We start from the raw sequence: 22,713 nt of genomic DNA, 5'->3' as shown, positions 1-22,713 counted from the left end.
CTGATACCACTTTTGTCACAACCCAAACCGATGGGCCGCAACGGGCACCCGATACCTTACTCAATCGAGTACCAACATAACGTATCTTTTCATGTAGGAGAGTCTTATGAAGCAAGATATATGAAACAAAAGTCACTTTGTAAACTCATGTTTGAGACTCCAACGTAAGTGTATTACTTACAAAAGCTTTCTTATCAAATATTATTTTCCCCATCCTACAATAACTTAAGGTTTTAGATGCCTTATATATGGATGTGGCAGCCACCATATCCCGTATTTTGCCACCTTATCTAATAACTTAATGAGTCAAGAATGATAAGGTGGTTTGCTGCCACATGGGGGGGGGGAATTTAGCCTTATCACAATTCTTACCCACTTAGTTCCTTAATTAATTTGTTAATCCCCATTAACCAATAATTATTTAATTATTCAAATTATTAGAAATTATCTCAAACTACTTAAAATACCACTCACTTTTAACACACTTTATACACCTTATAATCACGGTCATGTGGTACCTTGTATGGCACTGGCCATAAATACCGGGTATTATACCTTGGACCGTATTTTATCCCAACATGACAATCTTCGACGAAATTTATTTTCTTCGATTTACTTACACTCTCACCTTCACGAATTTACTCATCACTTGTTTGAAATAGCATAATACTTATAATCCCAAGAAAATCTCATCCTCGAATCTACGTCAATTAACTAAAGACGAAACTTTAACATACGAAAATGCGGGATGCAATAGTCCACATCTACCAAAATGTAGGTGTTCCCATAAGAGCTCATGAATGGTCCCATGAAATCAATACCCCACACATCAAAGATGTAAATTTCCAAGATGGTGGTGAGGGGCATCTCATTCTTCTTCGAAATCCCGCCGGCTTTGACATTCATCACATCGCTTGACTAGATCACTAGCATCCTTGTAGAGAGTCGGGTAATAGAATCCACAACTCAACACTTTTGTTGACGTTCTAGCTCCACCATGATAACCACCATACACGAAGAGTGGCAAGCCTCAAGAATTTCCACTTGTTCCTCCTCCGGCACACATCTTCGAATCACACCATCGGTGCAAATCCGGAAGAGATACGGTTCATCCCAATAATAGTCAAGGCAATCCCATTTGAGCTTCTTCCTTTGGTTTGAAGAGAACTCATTTGGTACAATTCCACTCACAAGATAATTTGCTAAGTCGGCAAATCATGACATCTCGGTCATTGAAATGGCTAGCAATTGCTCGTCAGGGAAGGAATCATTGATCTCAAGGCCGTCATGTGGCCTCCTCTCTTCCTCCAATCGAGACAAGTGGTCTGCCAGTTGATTTTCACTACCCTTGCAGTCTTGCATATCTAGATCAAACTCTTGCAATAGAAGCACCCACTGCATCAACCTTGCCTTAGAATCTTTCTTGCTCATCAAGTACCTAAGTGTCCCGTGGTCAGCGTGAACAATCACCTTTGTACCCATGAAATACGGGTGGATCTTCTCCATAGCAAAGAAAATAGAAAATAGCTCTTTTGGTCACTGTATAATTAACTTGGGCATCATTCATGTCTTGCTATCATAGTATACCGAATGGAAGATTTTGTTGATTCTTTGCTCCAAAACTGCTCAACCGCCACATCACTAGCGTCACACATGAGCTCAAAACGTAAGCTCTAATCCGGTGCGATAATAATGAGAGTAGTAGTAAACTTGAACTTGAGCAATTCAAATGCCTTCATACAATTTTCATTTAAATAGAACTTGGCATCCTTCTCCAAAAGTTTACACAAATAGTTTACCACCTTGAAAAAATCCTTGATGAATCGGTGACAGAACCCCGCATGACCCAAGAAGCTCCTCACTTCCTTCACGGATGTAGGGGAGGGAGTTTGGAAATCACCTCAATTTTGTCCTTGTCGACCTCAATACCACTCTTTGATATTTAATGGCCGAGGACTATACCTTCATTAACCATGAAGTGACATTTCTCTCAATTCAACATCTAATTTGTTTCCTCAAATCTAGCCAAGACCTTATCCAAATTGTTCAAGCAATCATCAAAAGAATTCCTAACCACGGAAAAATCATCCATGAAGACCTCAAGAATATCCTCCATCATGTCTGTGAAAATAGCCATCATACACCGTTGAAAAGTCATTGGTGCATTACACAAGCTGAATGGCATCCACGAGAATGCAAAGGTACCATAGAGACAAGTGAAAGTAGTCTTTTCTTGATCTTCCCGAGTAATGAGAATTTTATTTTAGCTGGAATACCCATCAAGGAAACAATAGAAAGCACGATCGTCCAACCTATCAAGCATTTGATCAAGGAAGAGAAGTGAAAAATGATCTTTTCTTGTAACTTTGTTGAGCTTGCGATAATCAATGCACCCTCCATCTGGTCACCACCCTTGTAGGAATTAACTAGTTCTTGTCATTTGTAACCACAATCATGCCCCCTTTCTTTGGGACACATTGCACCGGAAAAGTCCATGAACTATCGAAAATAGGGTAAACAACCCCGGCATCCAACCTCTTTATGATCTCCTTCTTGACAACCTCTTGCATTGCTTCATTTAGCCTCCATTGATGTTCAACGGGAGGTTTGGCACCCTCCTCCAAAATAATATTGTGCATGCAAAAGGCAGGGCTTATGCCCCGGATATCCCCCAATGTCCATCCGATTGCTTGCTTCCTACTTTGTAGCACCTCCAATGTGGAATCTACCTGCATGTTAGTCAAACAAGAAGAAATAATAACTTGTAAAGTTAAGAAGGGCCAAAGAATTCATACATGAGATATCAGATTAGGTATATACCAAGTCTAGTGTATGACGTGCCCAAGATTGCACTTCCACATGATTGGTTGTTTCCTTTCTACTTCTAATTTGTATGCTAATTCTTGCAATTGAAAAGCTAAGACACATTGTTTTTAGTATTGTTGTTTTTCAAGTTGATAAAAGATCTACGGTCGTAACTTTCACCTATGTGGTTATTTAACGGATTGTAGGCTCTAGGGCAAGTTTGCTTGGTTGGGATCGTAATATAGCAATCACACATAATTACCCACTCAATACCTCTCGGTAGTTAGAATGATTATGCCCAATTTGGCTTTCTCAAGACCAAATGGGTATTGCACAAAACAAGTGATAAATGCTCGAATCGGGTCTTACAATCTCTAGATACAACCCTTTAATTGGGGCTATCAATTTCTTGAGCTCGTTCCAATTCCTTGTTAACCAAGTTTTCCTAGACTTAGTCTCTCTTTCTCAAGTAGAGACTAAGTCAATTAGGCATGAATCAATGTTTGCAACCATCAATTCTCAAATTTAAGAAAGCACTAGGCTAAATATCACTAACTCAATCACAAACAAGCCCGAAATCAAACACCCATTAAATACTCACACTAGGGTTGGGTCATAACCCTAGTTAGATATTTAGCTACTCATGAAAAATGAACAAATTAAAGAAGAAACTAAGATAAAATCCATAATAGATGATTAAGAGAAGAAAATCTAATGATAAAATGTTAAACTAATACAATGTTACCCAATACTGTAATGAAAAACGAATTGTTGTCACCCAAACTCACACCACTATTTGGGATTCTGAGGTAGTCGATGCAATTATAAATACCCAACGCGAGTTGGGGTCGAGTCCATAGAGAACTTTATATGGGATTATATATATACCTAGTCTAGTATATGTTGTGCCCAAGATTGCACTTCCACATGATTGGTTGTTTCTTTCTACTTCTAATGATTATGCTAATGCTTGTAATTAAAAATCTAAGAGACAATATTTTTGGTATAGTTGTTTTTTCAAGTTGATAAAAGATCTAGGGTCGTGACTTCCACCTAGGTGGTTACTTAATGGATTGTAGGCTCTAGGGCAAGTTTGATTGGTTCAGATTACAATATAGCAATCACACGCAATTACCCACTCAATACCTCTCGGTAGTTAGAGTGATTTTACCAAATTTGGCTTTCTCAAGTCCAAATGGATATTGCACAAAACAAGAGATAAATGCTCAAGGCGGATCTTACTATCTCTAGATTCAACCCTTTAATTGGGGCTATCAATTTCTTGAGTTTACCCCAATTTCTTATTAGCCAAATTTTCCTAGACTTAGTCTCTCTTTCTCAAGTAGAGACTAAGTCAATTAGGCATGAATCAATGTTTGCAACGATTAATTCTTGAATTCAAGCAAGAACTAGACTAAATATCACTAACTCAATCACAAACAAGCCCTAAATCAAACACCCATTAAGTATCCACACTAGGGTTGGGTCACAACCCTAGCTAGAAATTTAGATACTCATGAAAAATGAAGAAATTAAAGAAGAAACTAAGATAAAATCCATAATAGATGATTAAGAGAAGAAAATCTAATGTTAAAATATTAAACAAATACAATGTTACCCAATATAGTAAAGAAAAACGGCTATCTATTCTCAGATGCATAAAACATAACCTAAAAATGACAAAAAGATCTATCTATACCCAGCTAAAATTGTCGGACAAAATTTCCCCTGCAGAGGTTGTGCGGCCGCATAATCATGTGTGTGGTCCACACTTTGAAACTTAGCTTGAAAGGTTGGACTTCTGCGGTCGCACAATTTTGGGTTGCGGTCGCGCTTCATCAACCTCTACGGACCGCACATTTCTGAGTGCGGCCGCACTCTTGATTCTGCGGTTGCACAATAATGGGGCGACCCGCACTTGTTGACTTAGGCTTTGGCAATGGGAGATTCCTGCAGACCGCACATCTCTGAATGCGACAACGCTCTTGATTCTTCGGCCGTACAATAATGATGCGGTCCTCATTTCTTCATGATCCAAAAATCCCATCTCTCTGAACTTTATCTTCTGCAGCGCACAATAATTGTGAGGTCCGCATTTGCAAAGATTTCCTGTCAGAGGCTTTCTTCATGTTTTGCGGCCGCACTCAATATTGTGCGGTCCACATGTTGCCCTTTTAGCCTTGTTTTGGTCTTTGTCCAAAAGTACTCCTTCTTGAGTTGATTTTCATTTCTTTGGCTCATATTCCAACACTCCTACAAGCAAACATATTTCATTAGTTTTCAGGAATAACTTTAAGTAACTTTGAGCTAAAACGAAAGTAAAAGAGTGCAAATAAGTAGTCAAAATCCCTACTTATCAACTCCCTTATACTTAGGCTTTTGCTGGTCCTCAAGCAAATAAGGTAATTTCCACCTCCACAAGACAAGAACTATTTCAGCTAGCCTAAGGTGAATCAATCACACATCAATTGGGAGCAACATATACCCACAATACGTATGAATTATCAATAATGCAATGATTTGACTTTGTGAGTACAATAGTTCTAATGTGACACTAGAGCGTTAGGAGTTGACTTTATTCATCAAGGAAGCTCGCTCTTTCATGTTGGTCATTGTGGATCCCAAACTCCTCCCCATCTACTGTCTATTAGCATATCTCACCTTAGAATATAACACTCAATTCAAAAATTGTGAAAAGTTTGTTCATCTCTCTCAAAAGAATGTCACAAGTACGGCTCTAAGTACCATATACTTGCCCCTCATGTAAATCACCACTAATGTAAGCTCACTCAACGTGAAATCATGTAGGGCTTTTGCGGGAAGTAATGAAGGTTTTTTAGATCAAGGTAGGACTTGATGGAATAGAATGGATTCATCTTTCCTTCAGCACTCCATTTTCTCTTTTTGGCTCATACTTTGCCATGCCGATGAAGTATCCGCTATCTCATCAAGAATCTCATAAGCTTCCGCATACGACGTTGTCATAAAATTTCCATCGGCAAATTGGTTGACCACACATTGATTGGTAGTATTGATCCATCTATAAAAAGTCTGTTGAATCATAGCCTCCATCAAGTCATTGTTCGGACACTCTTTCACCATAGTACTATATCTTTCTCATATCTCATACAAAGGCTCATTGGGTTCTTGTTTGAAAGCTAGAACCTCATTCCTGAGAGTTGCCATATGCCCGGGAGAAAAGAACTTGGCAATATATTTCTCGGCCAATTCATCCCATGTATGGATAGAATGATTTGACAACCTCTCCAACCAATCCAAGGCCTTCCCCATAAGAGAGAAAGGGAATAGCCTCACCGCAAAGAATCCTTAGAGACGTTGGTTTGGTTGCTCTCCCAGCAAGTGTCAACAAACCCTTTCAAGTGCTTGTATGCATTTTGATTTGAAGCCCCGGTGAAGAATTCTCGTTGTTCTAACAGTGTAAGCATGACATTTGTGATTTAAAAGTTTTCCACCTTAATGCGGGGTGAGACTATGGCACTTGCATATCCTTCATTCAGCAACACTTGATGTGCCGTCGCTCTTGGAGGAGGTGGGGTAGGAACGGGAATGTTGTCTTGAGGAGGGTGGCCTCATCTATTTCCTTGAGGTTCAAGAGGAACCTCATCAACTTAGTCATCATCCCGGTCATCCCCCAATGGAACGTTTCCAAGAGAATCATTGTTGTGGAGAGCCATTTTATCACCAACAATTGATTCACGAAAAGATTAGTAACTCGGAAGGAAAAGAAGACAAATCACACACAAAACCAAATATATAGCTAAATCTATTTTTAAGCTCACCGGCAATGGCGCCAAAAAATTGATGTCGCACGCCAAAACTCACACCACTAATTGGGATTGTGATGCGGTCGATGCAATTATAACTACCCAACGTGAGTCGGGGTCGATTCCATAGAGAGCTTTATATGGGATTAGGTATATACCAAGTTTAGCGTATGGCGTGCCCAATATTGGACTTCCACATGAATGGTTGTTTCTTTTCTACTTCTAATTTGTATGCTAATGCTTGCAATTGAAAATCTAAGAGACAATGTCTTTGGTATTGTTGTTTTTCAAGTTGATAAAAGATCTAGGGTCGTGACTTCCACCTAGATGGTTACTTAACAAATTGTAGGCTCTAGGAAAAATTTCTTGGTTACGGTCGTAATATAACACTCACACGCAATTACCCACTCAATACTTCTCGGTAGTTAGAGTGATTTTGCCCAATTTGGCTTTCTCAACCAAATGGATATTGCACAAAACAAGTGATAAATGCTCAAATCGGGTCTTACTATCTCTAGATTCTACCCATTAATTAGGGCTATCAATTTCTTGAGCTCACCCCAATTCCTTGTTAACCAAGTGTTGCTAGAGTTAGTCTTTCCTTTTCAAGTAGAGACTAAGTCAATTAGGCATGAATTAATATTTGAAACCATTAATTCTCAAATTCAGGCAAGAACTAGGCTAGTCTGGGTTGCGGCCGTGCTTCATCAACTTCGACGGACCGCACATTTCTTAGTGCGGCCGCACAATAATGGTGCGGTCTGCACTTCTTGACCTTGGGATTTGGAAATGGGAGACTTTTGGGGGGCGCACATTTCTGAGTGCGGCCACGCTCTTGATTCTGTGACCATACAATAATGGTGCGACCCGAATTTCTTCATGATCCAAAAATCCCATCTCTCTGAACTTTATCTTCTATGGCCGCACAATAATTGTGCGGTCCACACTTTGCAAAGACTTCCTGTCAGAGGCTTTCTTCATATTTTACGGCCGCACTCAATATTGTGCGGTCCGCATGTTGCCCTTTTAGCCTTGTTTTGGTCTTTGTCCAAAATTACTCTTTCTTGAATTGATTTTCATTTCTTTGGCTCATATTCCAACACTCCTGCAAGCAAGTATATTTCGTTAGTTTTTGAGAATACCTTTAAGCAATTTTCAGCTAAACGAAAGTAAAAGAGTGCAAATAAGTAGTCAAAATCCCCACTTCTCATGAACCTGGAACAATACAAGTTAAAAAAAAATATTGACTTGTCATACACAATTCAGGCGGTAAATTATACAACATAACAAACACTGGCCATCACGAATATGGTGCAGCAGACACTACAAATGGAGTGAATCTATCAGCACATAATTTTAGCCTAATATTTCTCGATTCACCTGCAAAGTCTGGGAATAGCCTATCAAAATGCTTCCATGTTTCTCCATCTGACGAATGACATAGCACACCATCTGGCCTTTTATGTTCATAATGTCATCTCATATGAGGAGCGGAACTCATTGGTACATACAACCTCTTAACCTTAGTATAAGGGGTAAGTAGTGCATCGCCTTCACTGGAACCTTCTTTTATTTAGCATTTGTCACTTCTTTGTAACGCGACTGGTTATAGAATTTCAATATTAATATTCTCTGCTATGGGACTACCTTATTTACAACCAAATGAGTTCTGAAAATTAACATACCTCTACACTAGTATGATTCTCCTTATGCACAGTCCATACATAATAATTTTTCATAAACCCCTTCTTATACAAATGAACAGTAACAATATCGGACTCCAGTAACTTAAGACACTTGTGTTTCACATAGAGGAACCTAATCGTCCCTTAGATAAGGAACTCATCAAGTGTTTTTGCCTTAGTAATAAAGCTAGCAACCCATTGACACAACCCTGTATGATTCAGATGATTCCTATCTACACAAAAATGTTAAATATTATTTTATTTAAAGGTTCTTATTTTAAAAGGTTACCATTACACAATAAGTTAATTTTTAAGAATCCAATTTTAAAGAATTTAATTTCAAAGGCTTCTATTTGTATAGGTATAAAAGTAGAATTATTAGCTTAGTATTACCTATCCTCTTGTCATATTCTCAAAATCTCTTCTATAAAGTGATTGCGATTCATTAGATCGTACTTCATCAAATTTCACAAACTATATATTTCTTTTTATTAATATCATTTATGAATATTTTTTACTAAGAGGAAGAGAGGTAAAAGGAAAACTAAATACCAAAGCAATATCAGTGGCCTCCCAACTCAAAATGCAAGAAATCATATTTGTTTGCCCCATAATACTATTGAAATATCAAAGCAATTTCCATTCTCAAGTGGAACTCCACAAGATAAATTTGTTCAAAAGATTATGAATGATCTGTTACAAGAAAACTACTCCACTCAAAAATACCCAAAATTTTATAAAACTGAAAATCAATCTATTTTCTAGCATAAAATTCTAAATACTTGGATAAATTTAATAATTTTAATAAAAATTATACTAACCTTTCCATCGGACCACTACAACACCACCACTGAGTATAGAGGAAGACAATATCATTGGAGTCCACCGCCCCGCTGCTGCTGCACACCACAACTGCCCGACCGCCTCTTCTAAAAAAATTGAAAAGGAAAATGAGAAGAGAGGAGGAGGGATAGAGAGAAGGAGAGAACGAAATACAGTACCTTTGTCTTCAATGGCACCAGTGGAGGGTTCCGCTGTGGGGGGTGTGGGGGAGAGGGGGGGGGAACTGGGAGGAGATGGAAAAAGAAAGACTGATGAAAGAGGCGAAATAAAATATTTTCAGGGAAAGCAGGTATTTTAAAAGGATTTGCAACCGAATCGGCCGCAAATATTAATTTAACATTTAAATTTTTCAACCAAATCCATCGCACAAGTGGGTCAACGCAGTCAAAGGTGTCAGGCAACAATTAATTTCACTTTGCGACCGATTTTGTCGCAATCTTTAGATTTAATTTTTTTATTTTTCGACATAAATAGTCGAAAACCTCGCAAAAAACTTTCGCGGTTTTATCCGCCATTTTTCGACGGACCCAGTAGCAGTGTGAGTCTTAAATTTTTTTTTTAAGAGAGTATATATATTTTTTAGCAAATTTTCGACCGTTTCCATCGGAAACTCTCACTGAATTTTTGTAGTCGCAAATTGGCAGTCGGAAAATGGACATTTCTAGTAGTGAATATAGCAAACACTATTATACTAATTTAATTGAAAATTCAAATGCTCTCCCAAGTTCTGTATTAAGCTTTTTGATTTTTTATGATTTATTAGGGTATATTTGCTACAAAATAAGAAAATGTTCTACCTTGATAGATTATTTTATAAATCAATTTTCAAAATTTAGTTAGGTAATAAAGAGTTCATTTCTAGAATTATATTGTGAATTCTATTGAAAGCATTCCACACAATTTCTAAAAGTGTAGCTTATGTTTTAATTGCGTTATTAGTGCACAAGTGAAGAGCATTGGCATATGCCATCACATCTTTCCACGGCTATCCTTAATAATATCCAATTGCAGCCACTTTGTCCATAACAGTACTACTCCAATCTGTGTAAGGCTTCAGTCTTCCTAAAGGAGAAAGTTATCATATCATTTTGAGAGCTTTCATTGGAGGTTTAAAATTCCAAAAAATGCAGATCAAGTGGGTCTTTACTTAATTAGGAAGTGATTACATTTGTACTAATTTTAAAGTTACGACTATATTCTAAGTACTTTACAAATACTGACTATGTTTTAAACAATAGTTTTAAAAGTAGTTAATGTTGCATGTCACAATCCAAAGTCCACTATAGGTCGGGATGGCGCCTAATGCAGCCGTCAGGCAAGCCAACATTGATATATCCATTTATTTACACATTTTATTACTTTTAATATCACAATCTTCATTAATTTAATGGTATAAAATAGAATTTCCAGGGTAAAATAAATATTGAATGCGCAATTACAATAACGAACAATCCATAGGAATCTCCAAAAATCCGGTATCACAAGTGCATGAGCATTTTCTAAGGAGTATAACAATAATACAACATCTGTCCAGAATGTAAATAAGACATGATAAAATAAATAATACAATGTAGACTCGACGAACTGTTTTGCGTAGATTGAATTGCAGCTCACATAAAGTCTCCTCAACAGATGCGCCTACGCGCCAAGATGATCACCAAATAACCTGTCAGATCTTGCACATTAAGTGCAGAAGTGCAACATGAGTACGTATATCAACGTGTACCCAGTAAGTATCTAGTCTAACCCTGGAGAAGTAGTGAAGAGGGTCGACATCGACACGTACTAAAGATCCAGTAAAGCAATATAATAAAATATAAGCAGATATGAAGCATACGACAATGATGAGGTAAATATGTAAGTTATATAATCTTCCAATTATTTGTTTTAAAGCATGAACTTCTAAATCTTGTATTCTCCCTTAACAGCTCAAAAAATACCAAATGTCAATATCAAATAAATAAAGGAATACCATATAAAAGGGTCGGGCATCAGTGGAAAGATCTGCTCGTGAATATTCGGGCTACTAGCAATATAACGCACGATTCTGCAGAGGTTGTTCGGCCCAATCCAGAATAATGTATACACTGGTCGAGCGGTACGAACCATAGATGCATATATATACTGCTTAGGAGTTTGTCCCGCTCCACAAAAAAAAGGAAGGAAGGTAACGAATCATGAGACACACGTTTCAATTACATGAGCACAAAGTGAACATAATCTTTACTGTTCCTCAAATAACTAGCCAATAACTTAAGGTGATAAGACTTGGCCTAGTATACATATATTTATTTCTAAATCAATTTTAGTTATAACTCATATTAATTAATCCAACAGAAAGTGTTCAAATAATTCAATTATTACATGATAAAGTCCTAAGTCTACCCGGACATAAATATATTTCAGCTACGTACGGACTCTCGCTACCTCATGCATATGTAGCACCCACAACTAGTTGCACATAAGAATAAATATCACCTAGGGGGGTAGTTTCCCCATCACAAGGCTAGACACGAGACTTACCTCGCTCCGAAGTTCCATGACCGGTTCCAACACCTCTCTAACACCTCAACTCAAAGCCAAACGTTCTAAAACTAGTCAAAAAACGTGCAGATTAAGGAAAATATACTACAATGCTTACAATTTAACAATTTATAATGATTCCCAACTCCGCTCAAAAAGTCAATAAAATCAACCCTCGGGATCATATGTCCGGATTCCAAAAATATTCGAAGATAAATATTACCCATAACACTACGAACTCAAATATATAACTTATTCCCAATTCCATGAAAAGTTTCGTGGTCAAATTCCAAAAATACCAATTTCTAGGTTTTCCACAAAAAATCTCAAATTTTCTACAAATTTCTATGTTAAGATCCATGTATACTTCATATATTTAACTCAAATAACTTACCCCATGATATAGGATGAAATATCCTCTTCAAAAGCTCCAAATATTGCCCAACCAAGTGAAAAATGAGAGAGAATGAGCCAAATCCTGTATTAAATCCAATCTGCACAAGCCCGCTCTTCTTCGCAATCACAGAAAGACCATCACAATCACGAAGGCCAAAAGTTACAGCCCCCAAATTAACTCTATGTGTTCGCATCATTAATGTCGCATTCGCGATGCCTACTGCCCCTCGCCCTCCGCGTTCGCGATTCCCCAGTCGTGATCGCGTAAGCCAAAGGCCTTCTGCCCCATTTCCTTCATTTCTTGTTCACGTTCGCGGTTCAGCCTCCACGTTCACGAAGCTCTACCAAGCCCATCTACACGTTCACATGCCCCTCTTCACGTTCGCGTAGGGAAAAATCCACCAGCCCAAAAATCCTTCTTCGCGATCGCGTCTCCTCCAGGCATTCGCGAAGGACAACACCAACAATAGCTTTTCATCCAAATTTGGTTTGAAATCACCCCGCAACACACCCGAGGATTCAACACCCCGTCCAATCACATCTACCTGTTCCATAACTGTCACGACCCCGGTTCGCCCTCCGTGAACCATCGTGACGGCACCTAGTCTCTACGACTAGGTAAGCCTAACAAATGCGGAACATAAATGAAACTTGCGGAAGAAATAATCAAAATTAAAATAACTGAATGGAAACAATAGTTATAATGCCGCTCGGCATATACAATGCAACATTCTCAAAACCAAGTCCACTATCTCAAAACCCGAAAACTCACGGAAACACAAGCCTTTGGAATATCTAACAGTCTAACTCCAAAATATCTAACAAGAAAGAAAATACAGAAGGGCAATGTTTAACAACTAGAATAGAAAGGGACTTCTCGATCTGCTGACGCGACAGATGTACCTCAAAGTCTCTAAAGTAATCGCCTCCCTCAAGGATGGTAGGCCTGAGTAGCGGTACCTGGATCTGCACATGAAAAACATGCGTAGGAGAGGCATGAGTACACCACAGCGGTACTCAGTAAGTGCCAAGCCTAACCTCGGTTGGATAGTGACGAGGAAGGCCAGGTCCCTACTGAGGTCAAATAAAATAATAAGGTCAACAGTATAGGACAGAACAGTATAAATAAGTACAGCAGTGAAATAACATAGGATGTATAGGACAACAACGACCATACAGAAACAAGGTAAACACGGAAACGAAGTACAGCTCAGCACCAATGATAACGATCGGGGATCTCCCAGGATACTATCCTATAGCCCATTTGTACATATCCAATGGATCTCCCAGGATCCCATACTGTAGTCCAACTCATAGTGCACGGGGATCTATCGGAATTCCGTTCTGTAGTCCCAAATATAAATACCCAGTACTGGGGGAATCTACCGGGTGAATTCCCGTAGTTCCATATAACAATGCAGGGGGATCTACCAGAATCCCATATCCATAGTCATAAAATAAATAGGCAAGGGGGAGCTACCAGAATCCCATATCCGTAGTCCCAAGATAAACATGCAAGGGGGAGCTAGCGGAATCCCACATCCGTAGACCCAAAATAAATACACAGCAGCAACAGGAAAATATACAGAAATGGCAATATTTCATATGAAGGCAACAAGTGATTCTAGCCTATCATGCTTCACAGAATTCAAGTAAGGCAGGTTGAACAAATAAAGCAATTAAGTCACTTAGACATGCTTTCCTAAGCTAACAACAGACTTAATAGTGCAAGTAATAGAAACAGGAAAGGAAACATGCTAATAATTACTTAAAGAAAATCGGATTTCCAACAATTAGCACAAGTATGCACTCGTCACCTCACGTAAAAGGCATTTTAATTACCAAATATATCAATCCTAAGGGGAAGGTCCCCCACACAAGGTTAGACAAGCCACTTACCTCGAACCGGCTCAAAAATCAACCCGAGACCACGTTCTTGCCACGAGTACTCGACTCCAAATGACCCAAATCTATTCAATTCAATTGCATAATGTAAATAACGCTTTAAATATCTGATTCTACAATTAAAGTCTAAACTAATACGCGAAATTATGTAAAATAACCAAAATTCCCCTCGGGCTCACGTCTTGGAATCGGGTGAAATTTACATTTTTAGAAACCTCGTACTTTCACGAGTCTACACATAACAAGAACACTGAAATCGAAGTCCAAATGGCCCCTCAAATCCTCATTTAAAGGTCTTTTAAACTCCAGCCCTAATTACCCATTTTTCCCAAATTTTTCACCACTAATTAGGTCTGTAATAACATAAAAATGAGTTATGAAGTCAAGGATGTTACCTCTAAGTTATTGCCCTTTGTTTTCCTCAAAAATCTCTCTCAAAAGCTTCAAACCCGGATGAAAATGGTGAAAGAATAGCTCAAATTCGCGAAGGCAACTATTTATATGTTCTGGCCCAGGCATTTTCGCATCTACGGCCCAATTTCCGCTTCTGCGATATTGCATTTGCGGTCCTAGAACCGCATCTGCGGTTTTCCACTTAAGTCCCAATTTTCGCTTCTGCGATCCCTTTTTCCGCATCTGCGGCATCGCAAATGCGGCTCCTAAGCCGCTTCTGTGGTTCCAGCCTTCCCAAGCCCTTTCCGCTTCTGCACTCCTTTTCCCCATATTTGCGGCATCGCACCTGCGGTCCCCAATCCGCAGGTGCGAAAACACCAGAAGCAGAAAATCTGAAGCTTTCCTCAAAAATTCCAAACTCTCTATTAACCATCCGAAATCATCCCGAGGCCTCCGGGACCTCAACCAAAGGCACCAACAAGTCACAAACAACTATTCAAACTTGTACCAATCCTTAGAACACCTAAAACAACATCAAAACCTCGAATTAACCATGGATTCAAGCCTAAGAACTCCAAAATTCTCAAAATACGCTTTTAATCAAAAAGTCTATCAAACCTCGTCCGAATGACCTAAAATTTTGCACACACATTACATTCAACACTACGGAACTACTCCAACTTCCGAAATTCAATTCCGACCCTCGGATCAAAATCTCACTATCGGACCGGAAACTTCAAAAATTTGACTTTCGGCATTTCAAGCCTAAATTAGCTATGGACCTTCAAAATATAATCCGAACATGCTCCTAAACCCAAAATCACCCAACGGAGCTAACGGAACCATCAAATTTCCAATATGAGTCTGCCTTCACACTGTTCCGACTACGGTCAACTTTTCAACACTTAAGCTCTCATTTAGGGACTAAGTGTCCCTAAATTCTCCGAAACTCAAAACCGAACTTCCTTGCAAATCAAATTAGCAGAAATAAACTTGGGGAAAACAGTTAATAGGGGATCAGGGCGTAAATTCTTAAGACGACTAGCTGGGTCGTCACATCCTCTTACACATAAACATTCGTTCGACTAGCTAGCCCCGCCACTGAACCTTCACTGATGCAATGTTCTTTGACCTCATCTTTCTGACCTGCTTGTCCAATATTGCCACTGGCTCCTCAATATAAGATAGATCCTTGTCCAACTGGACTGAACTGAAATCCAACACGTGCGACGGGTCACCATGATACCTCTAGAGCATCGAAACATGAAATACCGGATGAACCCCTACCAAGCTGGGAGGTAAGGCAAGCTCATAAGCAACTTCACCAACATGCCTCAATATCTCAAAAGGGCCAATAAACCTCGAACTCAAATTCCCTTTCTTCCCAAACCTCTTAACGCCCTTCATAGGCGAAACCCGAAGCAGAACCTGCTCTCCAACCATATAGGAAACATCACGAACCTTCCAGTCCGCGTAACTCTTCTGTCTGGACTGGGCTGTACGAAGTCTATCCTGAATCACCTTAACTTTCTCTAAAGCATCCTGAACCAAGTTTGTGCCCAATAGTCTAGCCTCACCCGGCTCAAACCAACCCACCGGAGATCTACACCGTCTCCCATATAAAGCCTCATACGATGCCATCTGAATACTGGACTAATAGCTGTTGTTGTAACCAAACTCCGCCAATGGCAAGAACTGATCCCAAGACCCTCCAAACTCGATCAAACACGCACAGAGCATATCCTCGAGAATCTGAATAGTGCGCTCAGACTGTCCGTCCGTCTGAGGGTGAAATGATGTACTCAACTCCACCCTAGTACCCAACTCATGTTGAATGGCCTTCCAGAACCGTGATGTAAACTGAGTACCCCTATCTGAGATGATGGACATTGGAATACCATGCAGACGAACAATCTCCCGCCAACTACTCCGAAGCATAAGTAGTACACACAGGAATAAAATGAGCGGACTTAGTCAGCCGATCCACAATCACCCAAATAGCATCGAACTTTCTCAAAGTCCGTAGAAGCCCAACCACAAAGTCCATGGTGATCTGCTCCCACTTCCATTCCGGAATCTCTATCTGCTGAAGAAACCCACCCGGTCTCTGGTGCTCATACCTCATCTGCTGACAGTTGAGGCACCGAGCTACAAATACAACTATATCCTTCTTCATCCACCTCCACCAATAAAGCTGCCTCAAATCCTGATACATCTTCGCGGCACCCGGATGAATGGAATACCGCGAGCTATGGGCCTCCTCTAGAATCAACTCTCGAAGCCCATCAATATTGGGTACACAAATCCGACCCTGCATCCTCAATACCCCATCATCACCAATAGTCACATCCCTAGCATCACCGTGCTGAACCTTGTCCTTGAGGACAAGCAAATGAGGGGTCATCATAATGCCGCTCCCTGATACTATCAAATAAGGAAGACTGAGAAACCATGAAAGCTAGAACCCGACTAGGCTCCGAAAGATCCAATCTCACAAACTGGCTGGCTTTGAGTATCCATCGCCATAGGCCTCTCCGATGCTGGTAAATAATCCAAACTCCCCAAACTCTCCGCCCGACGACTTAAAGCATCGGCCACCACATTGGCCTTGCCCGGGTGATACAGAATAGTGATGTCATAGTCCTTCAGCAACTCTAACCACCTCCTCTGGCACAAATTTAGATCCTTTTGCTTGAATAGGTGCTGCAAGCTCCGATGTTCAATATAAATCTCACAAGGCACACCGTATAAGTAATGGCGCCAAATCTTTAGGGCGTGAACAGGGTAGTTCTTCTCATGTATCTTCAATTGTCTGGACACGTAGGCAATCACCCTACTATCCTTCATCAACACCACTCTGAGGCCAACCCTCAAGGCATCACAATAAACCGTATAAGACCCCGAACCTGTAGGCAATATCAAAATTGGGGCTGTGGTCAAAGATGTCTTGAGCTTTTGAAAGCTCGCCTCACACTCCTCCGTCCACTGGAACGGAGCACCCTTCTGGGTCAACCTGGTCATAGGGGCTGCAATCGATGAAAACCCCTCCATAAAACGACGGTATTAGCCTGCCAAAACAAGGAAACTGTAGATCTCAATAGCTGAGGATAGTCTGGGCCAACTCTGCATGGCCTCTATCTTCTTCTGATCCACCTGAATACCTTCACTCGATACCAAGTGGCCTAGGAATGCCACTGAATCCAACCAAAACTCACATTTTGAGAACTTAGCATATAACCTCTTCTCTCTTAGAGTCTGAAGCATAGTCCTCAGGTGCTGCTCATGATCTTCCTGACTCCGGGAATACAACAGAATATCATCAATAAAAACTATGATGAACGAGTCAAGATACGGCCGGAACACACTGTGCATCAAATGCATAAAGGCTGCTGGGGCATTACTTAAAAATTGGGCTCCTTGATTTTGACCGCATACAGATAGTCCCCGCATTTCTTAGATTTAAATGATATGAAACGAGTCAATCCTCAAATTTTCCAAGCTTCTCGCGATGATGTCATATTCATGACGTGAGCGTTTGAAGAGATTGAAACGTACTGTTGGTTCATCTCCCCCGAAGCATTGAATGTACTGCCGGTCCATTTCCCCAAAAGCATTGAATGCGCCGTCGGTTTCGTCATTGTCTTTCCATAAATAACAGGTTATTTGGCTGAACAAAAATATACTCATTCTTTCTTCATCAACTTTTATCCCTTTCCCTTCTCTATATCCTCCTCTATTCACATATCTTTATGGTTCAAACTTGTGACCATAAGGTCACATGGCAGCAACTTTACCAGTTATGCCCTGGCTCCCTTTTTTCAAAGCTTTTCCATACTAAGTTGGATTATACTGAGTTGTTGTTGTAGTTGGCCCGAACAATGAGAGAAGGGCACCTAGTTCTTCCCGTATCAGAAGATGTATGAACTTTACACTACTGCTCATCTCTCTTAACTTCAACCTGGTGTGGTGCTTCATTCCTCTTGCTTTCCATGGGATGAGGTGGTACTATCATCAAACTAATTTTTGCATCCCACACCGGTACAATGTCTCAAGAAGTGGCTTCAAAATAGTTGTGCTGACAAGACCCATACTCGCCAAGTTTTTCACCAGGCAACAATTTTCTCTAAAGATCGAGATGGAGTCCCCAAGGAGAAGGTTCTCGAAGATGCCGCTCTCGAGGATATTCCCCAAAAGTATATTAGGTTCTTGGATTTTGTGTTTGCTTCTTTATTTTTGTGTAAGGGCCCCTCGCGGGCTTTGTAAACATCTTTTTGTCAATATAAGAATTTCTCTATTTCATCTTTGATTCGTATTGAATTCCATTCTGCCTTCGTTTGTGAAACATTCGAGTGTATACTGTAACGATTAGTCCGAATACTAAACTCAGAACATAACAAACCCTCAGGTTTTAATCGACTAATATAACACCTCTTAAGGTTCTTTGTTAATCCTCGAGCTAAGTTTAGATTGATTTGATGCGAGCTTGGGACATTAGGACTCCTGAGTCCGAGTTGAGTGAGAGCAAGGTCTCGAATTTGAAATAAAGTTAGCGCTTTTAGTCTTCGTAGATAGTCCCCGAGCGAGAATTTTCTCGAACTCGGGTAGCCCTTGGGTTTAATAGTCGGGTGGGCGTTTGCTCGCACTTGAAATAAAAATAGCCCATAGGCTTTATAGATAGTCCCCGAATGAGAATTTTCTCGAACTCAGGCAGCCCTTGGGCTTAGCAGTTGAGTGAGTGTTTGCTCGAACTTGAAATAGAGATTGCCCTTAGGCTTTATAGATAATCCCCGAATGAGAATTTTCTCGAACTCTGGTAGCCCTTGGGCTTAATAGTTGAGTGAGAGTATGCTCGAACTCGAAATAGAGATAGCCCTTGGTCTTTATAGATAATCCCCGAATGAGAATTTTCTCGAACTCGGGTAACCCTTGGGCTTAATAGTCGAGTGAGCGTATTCTCGAACTCGAAATAGAGATAGCCCTTGGGCTTTAAAGATAATCCCCGAATGAGAATTTTCTCGAACTCGGGTATCCCTTAGGCTTAATAGTCGGGTCAGCGTATGCTCGAATTAGAAATAGAGATAGCCCTTAAGCTTTATAGATATTCCCTGAATGAGAATTTTCTTGAAATAAGGTAGCCCTTGGGCTTAGCAGTCGAGTGAGTGTTTTCTTGAACTCGACTTGTAGGCTGTCCTTAATGATTTTCAACAAATTATTTTTTGATGCCTTGGTCCTGATACCAATATCATGACATAAGCGGTTGAAGTGACTGAAAAGTTGCTTTCTGTACGATTCCCAAAATCATTTAGCCATTGCGTTCAAAGTTTATTGCCGTATTGCGTTCAAAGTCTCATTTAGCCATTTTCAATTTCCTTGAGCTCTCCCTTCTCTTTTCTAACAACATTTTTCATTTTCTCGGATCTACCGCATAGTGATGGCTAAAACTTCTAAATTTGTTCCTCAAAAGGAAAAGGCTTTATCATCTTCTCGATCGACCAAAAGGTAAAACGATAGTGCCTCCTGGTATCGAAAAGTGTACTCCCCCACCATGTGAAATAACAGATGATTTTAAAATTAAGAGGCCTGTTTCGACACTAGGCCGATGCGACCCCATGTCTCGATGTGTTTGTCTGGTGACCAAGGCCGAGCTCAAGCAAGTAAAGGAGGATTGCAAATGGAAAAATAAAGAAATAGTGATTCCTTTTTCTAAGCAGGACATCACCACTTATAAAGCGGGGTACCTGAGCGTATACACATACCCATTTACGTCGTGCCCTGCAATTCTGGCTCAGGGTCCTATCGATCCAGTTATTCTAGACTTTTGCCAACGATACTAAGGGATGCTTGGTCAGATCTACCCCTCCTTCTGGCGAATCATCTACTTAATCAGGTTCTTTTCAAGCCAAATCGAGGGGATGTCCTTAACCCTCGATCATTTGATCAGACTGTACAGTCCCCGATTTTATCGCGAGGGCTTGATAAAATTGCATTGCCGATCCTTGAAATCTTTGTTTGTTAGTATCGATGAGGACAAAGACTGCAGTGGATGAGCCGGTTTGTCCGAATCAAGACCCCCGATCTGATTCTTACTGATCGGATGTTGTTCCCCAAGGAGTGCAATATGAAACGTGAGTATGTAGCAGGTTTATGCCCTGCTTTCTTTTCTGTTCCTTGGCTTTATATTTTTTCTTGGTCCAACCCTATTACGATGGTGCAACTACTACTTGGTTTCCTGGTGGGGTCCCGGACCTCGAGGGTTGGGTTCGAAAGCTGGCCTTCGCCTCCTCTTACTCAGAACATTGCTGGCGAGATCTGGCTAAGGGTCGATGGGAGGCCAAAAACCATGGTGAGATCTTTTTGTTTGCTCTCTTATGCTTTTTCTACGGGACACTTACCTCAGTTTCATGTAGGTCATGGAGATGTCGTCGAATTACGGCTGGCTCCGGCTGATGAAGTGGGGGTTCTGAAGCCCTCTAAAGAAAGAAAAAGAAGAAGATATTCATCTGAAAATCCTCCTCTGCTAAAGAAGAGCGTGGCTCGAAGATCCAAGGCCGATATAGCAGCCTTATCTCTGGAAATGGCCCAACACCTACGGGGACAGGAGGAAGAAGAGGATGACGATTGTCTACTAGTGGCCCGCAAAAGAAAAAATACTGATGCTTCAAAGCCCATAGAGCCGGTGGCGGTTGAAGTGGCTTATTCCAGAGTCAAAGAAATTTCTAAAGGGAGTTCAAACAAAGTCCCCGAACCACCGTCCAGAAAGAAGGCACCTCGCCTAGGAGAACATTTGGAGGGCGAGGCTAAACGACTTGATCCTGAAACTCAGCAAGTAAAAGAGAATACACCGAGTGGGTTACTTAGGGTAATCAATATGGATGATTCACTGCTTGGCCTCGAGTTCTCCGTGGGACAAATCAATGAGGCTCAGAAGTTGAGATCTTTTGAAGTGGAGGCGAGCCAGGAGGGGCATGACATCTTTCTAGAATGTCTTGCTAGGCTTGAAGATGGCCCCCACCCAGATTCTTTCTTCATTTTTGAACAAATGAGTTTTCTATTTTTTATGCCTGTGTCATACTTTTTTAGCTGTTCTAAATCTTCTTTCCTTCCTCTTTATGAAGGCTGTGGTGCTCCATAAAAGGGCATTTTCCAAGTCCAGAACCAAACTTGCTCGGTGCAAGGCTGAGCTTAAGAAGGTTTCGGAAAAGAGGGATGTTGTCAAAAACCTCTATGCTAAGAAAGAGATGGTGATCCACGATCTTCAAGTCTAGTTTACGCAGGCATGCCAAGGTCGAGTCGAGTATGCAGAGAAGGTAACACAACTCTCGGAGGTCTATTACGTACCTGCTTGTTTTAGCTTCTAACATTTTCAATTTTGCAGTTTCAGCAGAAGGCCGACTTAGAGGCGCAACTTTGGGAGGAGATTAAAATTAAAGAAAACGAGATCCTGGGGTTGAGGAAAGGTATGGACAATCTTGCCTCTGAGAAGGAAACTTTAAGGGAGCAGCTAGCTTCGCTCGAATGCCAGCTTCAAGGTGTGAAGGAGGAGAGCCAAGCTCAGGGCCTCGAGATCGATGATCTTAAAACCAAATCTGCTACTGAAGTGGCCAAGGCCAAATCTGATGTTGCGACAATTATGACTCCGTATCGAGCTGATGACGAAGATGCTAACGCTCGGGAAAGGGAGATTTTTTCTATGGTGGAGGCTAAGTTATCAAGTGCCCTTGACCATGCTAGGCGAAAATACCGGAGGATGACCCTAGAGGAGATACATGATCGTGGCTTCGATCTTTTAGCCGATATTTAAGCGGAGAAGGTGTTGGAAGAAGAGGAAGCCACTCTGCTTTCTGATGAGGATGATCCAGCCAGTATTTCTGAGAGTGAAAGAGACGGGGATGAAGCCCTTGAGGATGAGGCTCTCCAAGATGCGACTCCTGAAGATGCAGCTGCTAAGGATGTGACCCCGAAGTAGCTTTTGTTTTCTTATAAATCTATCTTATGTAAATATTTTATGTAATCATCTTTTGGAAATACGAGGGTAACTTTTGTCTTGTCGTTGGTTTGTGCTAGATTTAACATTGCATTTATTTAGTAAATACTTCATTTGAATGATTAATCTGGGGATTGGTTTAGGGTATTATAAACCCTTAGATCTTTACAATAATTTTCGAGCCGAGTTTAATTCAACTTGTTGCGGGCTTGGGATATTGTGAACCTTGATTCCGAATCGAAGTGAAACGGAGTCTCGAACTATAAGTTTTTAGGCCCTTAGGCCTTTCGAGCTTGGCCCTTAGGCTGTTACATATCAGCCCTTAGGCACTTATATATCGGCCCTTAGGCTCTTATATAATAGCCCTTAGGCTCTTATATATTGGCCCTTAGGC

General features: G+C 40.5%; 1 long non-coding RNA gene across 1 annotated transcript; it reads right to left on the bottom strand.

Moving 5' to 3' along the window:
• Window positions 1-6,831: 6,831 nt before the first annotated feature.
• On the bottom strand, window positions 6,832-9,385 carry LOC104210977 (uncharacterized). The gene is made up of 3 exons (XR_707032.2): window positions 9,277-9,385; window positions 9,097-9,204; window positions 6,832-7,695 (listed from the first exon to the last, which is right to left on the bottom strand). It is a non-coding gene; the product is annotated as an uncharacterized lncRNA (long non-coding RNA).
• Between the last annotated feature and the right edge of the window lie 13,328 nt (window positions 9,386-22,713).

This window comes from Nicotiana sylvestris, chromosome 6, assembly GCF_000393655.2.
Source record: "Nicotiana sylvestris chromosome 6, ASM39365v2, whole genome shotgun sequence".
Taxonomy (NCBI): Eukaryota; Viridiplantae; Streptophyta; class Magnoliopsida; order Solanales; family Solanaceae; genus Nicotiana; species Nicotiana sylvestris.
This window is presented reverse-complemented; position numbering and strand designations above follow the sequence as displayed.